Source organism: Drosophila arizonae, chromosome 3 (assembly GCF_054131065.1).
Source record: "Drosophila arizonae isolate 15081-1271.41 chromosome 3, UAZ_ARI_1.0, whole genome shotgun sequence".
Classification (NCBI taxonomy): domain Eukaryota; kingdom Metazoa; phylum Arthropoda; class Insecta; order Diptera; family Drosophilidae; genus Drosophila; species Drosophila arizonae.
Window position 1 is genome coordinate 17,224,034 of NC_142923.1, and position 12,576 is coordinate 17,236,609.

At 32.9% G+C, this 12,576-nt stretch overlaps 1 protein-coding gene across 5 annotated transcripts in view; it reads left to right on the forward strand.

The window, feature by feature from the left end:
* Window positions 1-12,576, forward strand: part of Wdr62 (WD repeat domain 62) — a 76,372-nt gene that overhangs the window by 11,857 nt on the left and 51,939 nt on the right. Inside the window, exon 2 of one of the 5 annotated variants that reach the window (XM_089464718.1) lies at window positions 5,571-5,630. The exons of the other annotated variants lie outside the window; for them this stretch is intronic. The gene's annotated coding sequence lies outside the window, so the exon portion shown is untranslated. The remainder of the gene's footprint in view (window positions 1-5,570; window positions 5,631-12,576) is intronic. 5 annotated transcript variants of the gene reach the window in all.

The following is a 12,576-nucleotide window of genomic DNA, read 5'->3' on the forward strand; positions in this document are numbered from 1 at the left end:
CACACATCACCTGAGCATTAGGTTGGAAGTTGGCCAGGTGAGTGTCACGCGAAGGTTTAGCCAAATCGAAAAGCAATCTCATCGCATCAGCTTATGGCTAATTGGCCCTTTGACCTAGGCCAATTAGCAGCAATTACACAGAGTGGGAGCCAATGATATTACGCCTTCTCCTCCCCCTCCTCCTGCTGCAACTTTTACTAATTCGTTTCGCAGATTTTCCCATTAACAAAAATAGAAAGTCGTTAATATATATTTTTTGTATTAATAGAAACCGAATATTAGATGCATTTTTTGGCTTACATTTACTAAAAATCATTTATGAAGGGAAAGTGATATCATTTTATAGTTTTTGTGTAATACAGTTTTACACCATATTGAAACATTTTAATTATTTAGGCCTATTTATATATTATTTTTGCTCTTAATCTTGTAGATTCTAATATAAGTCATATGCATATTATTATATACATTACGTCATATTCCAAATCATTTTGCTACAATAAATGTTCATATGATATCATTTAAAATTTTGGGAAAGCTTTTTACTTTTAGACATTCCATTATTAGTTTTATATCACTTTCTTCCACATTTTGTGTTTTTGTTATTATTTCACAAACGTTGTTTATGTTTGCAGAAAATAGGTAAACAAAAATTAGAAATTCTAAATATACAATTATATTAAAATAAATTTATAAATAATAGAAAATTATAATTAATAATGTATAATATATTATAATTCTATAATTTACTAAAATAATACAAAATATACTTGAATATCCTTCTTCTATATCAACTTATGATCAAAATAAGAAAATAACCCACCAACTGCCCACTCGGATACTATCGCTCTTACCCAGTATAACCCCCCACGGTTATCGAAAAGTAACTGTTTGTGCAGCTTTAGCGTTTATTCACGCTTTGTGTAGGCCTTGTTAGTCGCAAATCAACATTTGCGGGGCGTTCGTTGCGTCTCATTAGACAGACGCAGCGACAAGAAATTGTTTAACTTTTACCAGAGTCCAAGTTGCTTTTGTTGCTGATTTTTATGTGTTGTTGCTGTATTTTTTATGCTTTTTACACATATTGTCGACTCAACACAGTCAGACCAGGCCTGGCCAGGCCAGGTCGGCAGTCAGGCAGGCGTATTATTGTTTTCACATATTTTGTGTGGTGGACACGTTTAGGTAATTTAGCTCTTGGCGCTTTGTTGTTATGCTTAACTTATGATTAGCGGTTTGTCATTGTCAACGCGGCGCTATTCATGCGGTTGTTTACGCGTTAACTTGATATATATAAGTAAAAGCGATTGACCTCAGAACATAATCATCAAAATCAACAGACGCTCGGCAAGTGAATCGATTCGACTGGGTGACAGGTGACGCTGCTGGACATTGGAAAAAGTGTAGATGTTACGCTATATACATATATATATATACAGATGTACACATTAGACTTTCCAATTCGAATGACCAGCGAAAGTTTTTCACAATTTTCACAGTTAACTAGGTAGATTGTGAGTGCACGAACAAACAAACGAGCGGGAGTTTAGAGTATGGAACAGGTCTCTTTATGTATTACCATAAATACTGTAGATAAAATGTTTTCCTTGAAATTAGTTTCCTATTGAGCATCTTAATGCTCAATAAATAGGAAAAGTCGTTATAATGAAAATTCTTGATTGCAATCTGAAATGAAGAGTGTCTATGTAAAACTATTTTAGTATTTTTATTCATATTATTTATTTATTGTAATTGTTTGTTTATTGAAATTTTGAGTACGGTTGGATTATAAGAAAATATTATAAAATAATTGTAGATATTAATATTTGTATGTAAATGAATATAATATTTAAATAAAATATAAATACATTTCATTTACTGTTAAAACTCTATTTTATAAATTTTCAAATATTTTTTTTTTTTTTTTTTTTTTTTTTTTGAAAATATTATAAAACAAGTAAGAAAGCTCCAGTCGAGACTGCTCGACTAGGAGATACCCTGAACCCTCCAAGCTGATATTCTAATCATTCTGCACTTCTTTTATGCACACATACATACACATGCTTCCACACGCACGCATAAGCCTGCGCTCTGCTAACTGCGCAGTAAGCAGCGACTGCGCTTGGGCTGCGTTGCAATGTGGGCAATATTATGAGAATTTATTTGTTGAAAAACTTCTTTTGTAGACATACGATCTTAATGAAACTTTTAGGGCGTAATCATATGGTGAATATGTGTGTACATTCCAAAGCCCAAGTCTCTAGTACTTGAAATGCGTCTTTTACAAATTGGAGGTGAAGGGGGCGTGGTATCCAAAATCTGTAAATTACAAAATCTTTGTATCGATTAACTTTATATACAACGCAAATTTGAAGACTCCAGGTCTAAAAATGTTCAAATTAGGCCAAAAAAACAAAATCAATTTTTCAATTATTCTCGATAAAAAAGTTATCGGACGATTTATCGAAAAAATAAAGCAAACTCGTACTGCGTATGGTACTCACGAGTATGCATGCCAAATTTCAGCTCTCTAGCTCTTGTAACTTCTGAGATCGACGCACTCATACGGACGGACGGACGGACGGACGGACGGACGGACGGACGGACAGACGGACAGGGCTATATCGACTCAGCTCGTCACGCTGATCAAGAATATATATACTTTGTGGGGTCTGCCACGCCTCCTTCTGCCCGTTACATACTTTTTCACAAAACCATTATACCCTGATTTCCCATTTTCAATGGGTTCAGGGTATAAAAAAACGGTGGATATTTGTGGTGGATAAATAAAATATAAATACATTTCATTTACTGATAAAACTTTTTTTTTTATAAATTTTCAAATATTTTTCTTTGCGCAAATATTTTCTTTTCTCAAAAATATATCGACGTATAAATTCCCTATTCGATGTTAAAAACTTACGTAAACATGAAATAATGTTGCGTGGCCCAATAAGAGCGAGTGAATTGGAAAACGTATGGTTCGAATCGCTCGGCGATTCGAAATACTCAAACAAATTGTTCAATCTAACTAAAAGTTTGTTGCGTGTTCAATTGGCATTAATTCAATATCTGACATTTTATTTACCAAATACAAAATTATTATTTTGTACGAGTCGCGTATTTCAAGCAAACGTTTTCCGGCTCATTCAATTACCTTGCCCTCGTCTGGCATTCGCATTGTGCATAATTGTTATTTTTTGTTGTATTTTATCGCTCTCACTATGTTTTTTTTCTTCTCTCTCTCTCTCTCTCTCTCTCTCTCTCTCTCTCTCTCTCTCTCTCTCTCTTCTTTGCGGTCATTAATGAATTTGTATGGGAGCGTTAAATGGACAAACTTTAACACTCGGATGGTTCATTTATTTGTACAATTTTTGGGGTAGTTTGACACATCTATATGATTGACAACAGAGTATTGCAGAATGTATAGTTTTTTATTGGGAATGTTAATAATTGCATATACATACATACATAAATACTAAAAGTATCTGAAAACTTGTGCTACCTAAACTATATAATCAACATTATTTTTTCTACTTTTCATTTGAAATATCACGTAAATCTATGAGATCACGGTCTTAGCATTATAAGATTTAAAGATGTGGCACGTCGCAGACGTTTAAGAAAACTATATTTTGTTTGTTTTTGGCAACAGTTTTTGTTGTATAGTGTAATTTTTGTTGATCTGCATATTTATGAGATTGTTAATCGTGAGTTTTTTAAACTGTTTGACTTAAACTGCATGACTTAGCTTAGCATATTAATATATGACTTAATACAAGCATTATTATGGCAAAGTTTAATTCCGAATATAGAAAATTATACTATAGAATAAAAGAGTTTTTTCTAACAACTTTCCCTACTAATAAACAAAGCAAACTAAAAATATATGTAAACACATATATTCATTTATATATATACTCCGCAAATAATAAATCCAAAATACACGGAATATAATTGTTCACCTATTCAACAAAACTTAAATGCATAAACAGTTTAAAATAAATAATCTGATCAAGTGAAAAGCAAACAATACGAAAATATAATATTTATTATTTAAATTAATCACATTTAATACTGCGAACAGAGTATTGTGCTGTGAGTGTTGAAGGCTTGTGTTGAAGGCTCAACGTATTATATAAAACAACCCCGAGTTAAGTCGGATAATACTCGCTAGTTAAATAGTTATTAAACAATTAATAATTCCCGCCTGTAATGCCTGATTAAAAAAGAGAATTCATCATTGAGTGTGTTGACAGTGAGAAAACTGGCTAATACTTTAACTAATATGAACACAAGGTGCATCAATAATGCACTTTAGCTGTTTTTTGTTCCCATAAGCAGACAGAAATTGTCAGACTGTCGCAAATTGTACATTCGTATGACTACGGAGCTGGCTAAGCGATAGGATTATGAGCAGCCTTACTTTCTAGCCATAAAATGTAAAATCACCATAGAAAGTCAGCCCGGAGGCATAATGAAAAATGTAATAATACACGGTGCTCAATTTGGCGCCGAGGAAGGTCAATTTCGCATATGATTTGGCGTTAAAACATATCCGAAAGGTAAACAGGTTTTATTTCTTTGTGCTGATTGAGATTGAGGGAAAAAGAAAGAAAAGAATTATGAATGCAGCTTCAAGATGAAAGCAATTTTTATTATGACAGCCTGCCGTTCAAATAATCTTTTGGAAGATCAATTCATATACATAAATAATATTTATATATGAATATATTTGATGTGTGTGTGTGCGTGTGTGCCGAATGAAATACATGTTGTATGTGTGTATTTGTTAGTCGCAAACCCGTTACTGCAGCAGTCATTTTTTCGCATGTACTTATATGTTTATCGTTCGATTCATTAAGCGCATGATTCATTAGCGGTGGCCAAAACAAAAAATCCAAACTACATTTTCCCCTGATTTTATAATACCCTGCCCTGAAAAGTTTGCTGTGTTAAACTAAAATTAAGGTTAGATAATATTCCATGCAAAATAAAAGAATATTTTATGTATATTGCAGAAGAAAGTTCATTAGGTATTCAATGCTTATATAAAGGGTTCATTGATCTCGAAAAGTATAAGATCGATATCACTAAAACTGAAAATTTGAACAGCTATTTTATCACAAAAATTAAATATTAAAAATTCAGATATCTTCTCATATACTATGTAACATTTTAGTCTACTTCTATTTCGCCTATCTCCCGAAAAACTTCACTCTATGCTGACTTTTCACAATTACTAGAGTATTGCAACGTCATTTGCGGCGTTGTTTGTATTTCCATTCATTTGCCGAAACAGATAAGCTAATGAAATATAAATGTATAACAATGACTGCTAATCGTGTGAATGGCAAAGCGAAAATTAGGTTAATTTATATTTGCACAGACTGAATATGCAAATGAAGAGAGAATAAACAAATTGACTAACAATAGAGCTGGCTGTGTGCTGAGAGAGTGCCATAAGAGAGACCGATTCGATAAAGATCTTTAAATCATATACATTTGTATAAATATTGAAAGTATTAATAATGCACATTTTAATATGTATATTTTTTGTATACTTTCAGGTAAGCGTGACTGCCACATACATAATTGATAAATTATAATCGATTTTCAAGTCTTTGGAGGTAATATTTGTAAGCCATAACAAAAAACACAACACTTTTACGTCCATGTTTTATATTTAGTGCTAACTGCTTCTGGATTATTGAGATCCAATTGAATTACCCAATTGTAGCCAGCGCGTTAATTGAGTGTGAAATTCAATTTGAGCTTTACTTGTAGAATATCTATTACACCTGACGCCAATATTTCTTAATTAATATTATTGTGGGTTGCCGTTGTAATTATAGTAAAGTTAATAATATCTTTCGATATGTATTCTATAGATTTTGTTACCATCGAGAACAAATACAATTAGCTCTAATGAAAAGAGACGAACTATTTATAAAAATCAGTTAAATTGATTATTGTTTACCGTTTGCACAAAAGAGTTTGAAATGTATCTCATTTAACCAAAATATTAATTAAATACAAGTATAGGTGGCAAAATCTAGGCTATCGTAAAAACAAAAACTGATTTGTAAGTGGTTTTTGTGAAATGAATGTGTTACTTTTATGCCATGTCTATGTAATTAAGATAATACTCTTAAACTGTAAGGAATTACAAACTAAAAGATACCCTAAATTCAGAGAGAACTCTAGTACTATTGGAGTGAATATAGTTTCTAATTGTTATATACGTCATTCAATACAACTCAAGCAATTCGACCAAAAACTCTTTGACTACACAGAGTTTTGAAGGGTTACTTTGGTGATAGACAGTCGCAGTTATAGTCACAGTCACAGTCGCAGTCACAGTCGCAGTGACAGTCGCAGTTGGAGTCTTGCCAACCGGACATGCAACTTCATAAATACAAACTCATAAAATGTGGCGGGTGGTTGCTATTTGGAGCATATCCCAGAACAGACATTTGGGGAAAAGTGCCGCTCCCTGTTTTTGGCTACAGCGCAGTGCAGAGTGCGTGGCCGCGCCCATTTAATGTTAGACCGGCTATATTCTCTATTCGCCATGGTCTGGTCAAATAGTTTTTATGCTCGACGCCGGATGCATAAGGCTTTTGACTGTGCGAGCTTGAGTTATTTACATTTGTCATTTGACACTCCTTTCCGCTGTTGACCGCAACTGAGCGACATACATACATAGCTACGAATGTCTGGCTCCTTAAATGGGCGAGTCGACCTCAGTGATTATAATCACAAATAGCTATAGAGGTGATAGAAATAACCATAGAGGATAGGAGTTTAAGAGAGAGAGAGAGAAAGAGAGTTTAGTGAATTTTGTTTTCATTTGCTTTAGAGGGTTTTGCCCTCACTTACTCCATCATCGATTAAACTTGGCTCTGTTACCATATAATTTTCATAACCGTCAGTACACGGCAGTTGCAGTCGCAGTTGCAGTTGCTAAGCTTTAAATTGCCGAACTACCTAAATAGTCAGCTCAAATGATTTTGAGCAATATATATTTCTATATATTTTTATAAGTATATATTTTTAGTTTTTTTCCCATCTGTTCAATCAGTTTCAACTGTCTCTCTAACTGACTTTTTCTACTTATTTTTGCTGGGTATATCATAATGTTTGGTAGCCACTGTAGCCAAGTTTTTTGTCGTGCTTCTAATGTACTTTGTTGGCTAGCCAGTTTGTCAACTGCATAATTTTTATTGCTTACAATTTACTGCAGATATTATATTGATAAAACAGACACAATGGAGGAGAGTCAGCCCTTAGATGCTAGAATGTTTTTCTTGAGTATGCACGACTAGCTGATACTCTGTACCTCCGATAACAGATACTTCTTGTTGTTTGTTTGCTATGAACTTCAATAGATTATAGTGATTTCTGTATAATCTATTGATAGCAGCAAATTAACGATAGTAAATGAATATATACAGTTGCGAAAAATAAAATAGCACCACTTGCAAACGCAAAGTTTAAGAAGTTCTCCTAGGTGCATTTATCAATGTATTGATCTAATTTTTTCTTGTATATAAGCAGAAAACAATTAATAATCGCAACAAGCAAGAATTATCCCAAAAATATTAATCGTTTTTATATAATTCAAAAAATTCTCAAAAAAGTCGTAAAAATGCCGAAAAAAATAATAGCACCACTAACCCTTTTCGAGTGAAAATCTATATTTTTCGCAGATTTGAATATCTTCAAAAGCACTAATTGATGAGATTTGTTGGTTATATATCTATTTTGATTAAAAAATTTTCAGAATTTGTGAAAATTTTCAAAAAAATGGGTCGTGAAGAGCATTACACCACCGAACAACCCAATCTCATCAAAAAGTTGATTTCGGCTCAAAATTTTCACAGGAAAGTTGGTCATTTGATGGGTTGTTCAAATAAAATGATCCACAATGCATTAATCCATAAAAAAAATTAATGAAAAGCGCGGATTTCGTTGAGTTCTGACCCAAAATCATGTCACTCGTCTCATTTACGAGAGTAAAAGGATCCTTTTAAGCCGGCTACTCAACTGAAAAAGGACCTAAACATATCAGCAATAGACCAAACAGCACGGAAATATTTAAGACATCTCGATTTGAACACTTTCCGTTTAAGAAAAGAACCATATTTGAATATAAAACACATTTCCAAACGGATGGCGTTTGCAAAAAATCAGTCTCATACTAATACACTTGATCCGCTATGTTTAAGGGTTTTTTTTGTATATCTAGGACCGAATTCTAAGTTCTGTGGATGTCTCACGTAGGACCGCGATCCTTTTCCACTAAAAATTAGCATCTTACTTTCATTATTCAAAAGTATGTTTCTCCATTCCTGCGTAGACCAATTTTTGTGTTTCCCTTGCAAACGCCATCCGTTTGGAAATGTGTTTTATATTCAAATATGGTTCTTTTCTTGAACGGAAAGTGTTCAAATCGAGATGTCTTAAATATTTCCGTGCTGTTTGGTCTATTGCTGATATGTTTAGGTCCTTTTTCAGTTGAGTAGCCGGCTTAAAAGGATCCTTTTACTCTCGTAAATGAGACGAGTGACATGATTTTGGGTCAGAACTCAACGAAATCCGCGCTTTTCATTAATTTTTTTTATGGATTAATGCATTGTGGATCATTTTATTTGAACAACCCATCAAATGACCAACTTTCCTGTGAAAATTTTGAGCCGAAATCAACTTTTTGATGAGATTGGGTTGTTCGGTGGTGTAATGCTCTTCACGACCCATTTTTTTGAAAATTTTCACAAATTCTGAAAATTTTTTAATCAAAATAGATATATAACCAACAAATCTCATCAATTAGTGCTTTTGAAGATATTCAAATCTGCGAAAAATATAGATTTTCACTCGAAAAGGGTTAGTGGTGCTATTATTTTTTTCGGCATTTTTACGACTTTTTTGAGAATTTTTTGAATTATATAAAAACGATTAATATTTTTGGGATAATTCTTGCTTGTTGCGATTATTAATTGTTTTCTGCTTATATACAAGAAAAAATTAGATCAATACATTGATAAATGCACCTAGGAGAACTTCTTAAACTTTGCGTTTGCAAGTGGTGCTATTTTATTTTTCGCAGCTGTATGTATATATATTTTTTTAAACCAATTTCACGATCCAAATTCTGAAATATTTAATACTTTTTGTTCATAATATTAGATGCAGGTAATTATATAATTTTCATTTATAAATAGTGTATATTTTGATTTGCTATGCTCTGTGCTTAGTCAACTGCTTGGTGCTTTGTTTGTTGCTTTTATTGAGCAACGTTTCGGTTAAGTTAATGACTCAATTCTCTCAAACGAATTCTGTTGGCTGTTGTTCTTTATGCCCGTTTCCTGGACTCGACTTTCTTCATTTACCGTTTTTCTTCTTTTTTTTTTTTTGTCTTTTTGCCCATCGAATCATCAAAAATTATTCTGCAAAAAGAAGCAGCCAACTGGCACTGCTTGTTGCTTTTTTTCGGGTTTTGAGTTTTAGTTTTTAGTTTTTGTCTTTTTAACTGTTTTTGCTGTTTGACATTTTTGTTGTTGTTGTGTTAAATTCTACGTGCAAATTGACAGAGCGCGATTTATGTATGTATTATTTGTTTTTGTTTTGTGGGTTTTCTCTTTATTAAGAATTTTGAATATGAAGCTCTAAGCTCTAGTGTCAAGCGCTTAGCATGTGCACATGACTAGAAACGAGGTTAAGCCCCGAAAATAAATCTCATTTCTTTTCTGTCTTCTTTTTTTTTGGTTGCCACTGACAATTGCACAATTTTGTAAAACTCTTTGCTTTTATTAAATTATGCGAAATTTTGTGAAATTGGGACGTTCTTACTTTATATTTATGCTGAAATGCGAAATTGACTTTTATTAATGTGGAAAAAATTCAAGATTCTTGAAAGTAATTTATTCCAGTCTCAGAAAGAAACAAGAGCAAAGAAAATAAGAATACACTCATAAGGTTAAAAGAGTATATTTGTTTTGTGAACTAACCCAATAGCTGGCTCTTTGTCCATTTGAATTTCAATCATTAGAGCTAAAAACTTCATTCTGCAATCAAGCAGCAAAGTAGCCGAAAGAGCAATTAATACATTTCGTTTCTTATTGTTGTTTCTTACTAGCAAAAAACTTCTTTGAATCGAGCTTGATAACAAAAATCGCAAATTGATTTTTCTGTCTTGCTGTTTCGAAGGCTGCCTGGATGGAATAAAAAAGTATTCAGAATTGCGTATCTGCCGTGACCCAAAAACCATGAAATGCAAACGCCGCTGACCTTCACTTAGACACGGTTCAAATCTCTCGCAATAGCCACTTAAACTTTATGTTTTTCTGTTTTTTTTTTTTTTGTTTTTTAGCCACCAATGATCAGTGAAGCTTTGAAGCGAACTTAATTATTATTTGTGAACGCATTTAAATGGATTTTTTTTATTTTTTCTCTCTGTTTGAGCAGCCCACACGCAGCTGCCATTAAAGCCGGAGACAAACAATCCATCAACAGTTTAGAGATATTGCAAGCAACCGTCAAGCGGCAGTCGTTCATTGATCGCTAACTGACGACCCTCAAAGGGGGTCAAGTGGCTTAGGTTGAGGTGTTTCTCTGTTGAAATTATATAGAGGTGTCAGGTCTTAGGCTTTAAATTATTATTATATGAAGACAACTATTTGAAATTAAATATAAATTGGTTGGTAATAATAAATAATAGATAATTAATCATTTTTTAAATACTGGCAATCGTCTTTTTAAACAACTTTTATATAGTTAAATTAATGACATTTTTCCGTGTTGTAATAAATACTTAAATAATACTTTAATATTATTTGAAATTAATTGCATATTGGTAGACAATTTATTATAGCTGTATCAGAATGAGCTGCCAGAGCAAATAACTATATTCTTCATTTATTTATACATATATGTATTTCCATTGATGTTGTTATATAGTTATAGCTGCATTTGAAATAAAGAAATGAAAAGTTTTATCGCCTGCTAATTAAATGCAGTTGATTAAAAATTCTCGAAAGACGTCTTTGTCTTATTTAGCAGCAAACTCAAAGTAGGTGTCGGTAATTAGATCAGAATTGTGTGGATTTGTCATGTTGGGCAGAACAACAGAAAGTGCTTTAGCCGAGAATGATGAGCTAAAAGTTACCCTTGCTGCGAATCGTAAGAAGAAATTTTTGAAATTTGATCATGAAGATAACTATTATATAGATATAACTTGTGATCTGATATAACTTGAAAATATAAAAATATATAAAATAAACAATTGTACATATAAATAATTAAAGATTGTCAGGCTGCTAAAAATCATTAAAAAATTTATGAGAAAAACATTTTAAATAAATACTTCCCATATTTCGCCTAAAAAGTGCTTCCAAAATATATAAAATTTACAATTCAACAAGTACAGGGTATACAAATAGTAACGAGTTGGCTGCTGTTCAACTCAGCCAGCTGAGCAGCCCATATGGCATACAGTTTCCGCTTCGGTACAACAGCTTTGTGGCAAAAGTTTAAGCCCAAGAGGTGCTGGTCGAGAAGGAGGAGGTGGAGGCGGCAGAGAGGGGTAGGAAGTCATGTGGGCTCTGCCCGCTTCAGTACGCCGCAAGTATTTTGTTTAGCATTCATGTATACCCTTGCTATAGGGTACTCAAAGTGGGTATCATGCATTTTGTGAAACTTTAGCTAAGTGTATATAAATTTACATATGTCTATATTTGCCATAAGCTGAGTGTTTCTAATGAGGACTAACTAGTTGTCTAACAGTTTGTTTATACTCTTGAAGGTTATTTGATATGGCCTATAAGCGTAGCAGCTCCCAGATGCCAGTTGCCAGTTGCCAGTTGCCAGTCGGCAGTTGGCAGCTCCCAGTTCGTCGGTTAAGCTGAGCCGTAGTGCAATGTGGGCTAGCCCAATCAGTAGCTGCCATTGACGTGCGACAGACAGTCTATAAACCAGAAACGTTTGAGAACGTTGCGATGTGTTAGCATGTTGCCTGCTGGCAGCTGAATATGAATTACATTTGTTACTACAACAGCCGGACGAGCGGGCACTCATTGTTCACAGTCCGTTGGGCTTTGTCAGTTGATTTCAATTGTAATTAAGAGTGAACAGCTTAAGACTATTTAACTTGCTCTATAGATACATCATTATGTAGACTATGCTCGTTTGTTAGCAAAAAATTAGTGGGAATACAAAAAAAACAGAAGTTGAAGGATAGCTAAATATTTGTTTAAGTAATAACAAACTCTTTGTTGCATTACAATGAAACACGCCCAAATATATTTATTTTATATATATATATATTTTTTTTTAATAATATTTGCTTTGCATCATTTCCGTAAACAAACAAAAAATTCATGGGCAATTTCAATATCAATGCAATTTTCAACATTTGTTTGCCTTTTGTATTTTATTTATTATATTTTTATTTATATTTGTATATATATTAATTATTCTTAAATGCAATATAGCTTAACTTAACACTAAAAAATTAAACTAAATAAAACTAATTTGATTCTTATCAAGTTTATAATGTTCTAGTAAATCGTTATC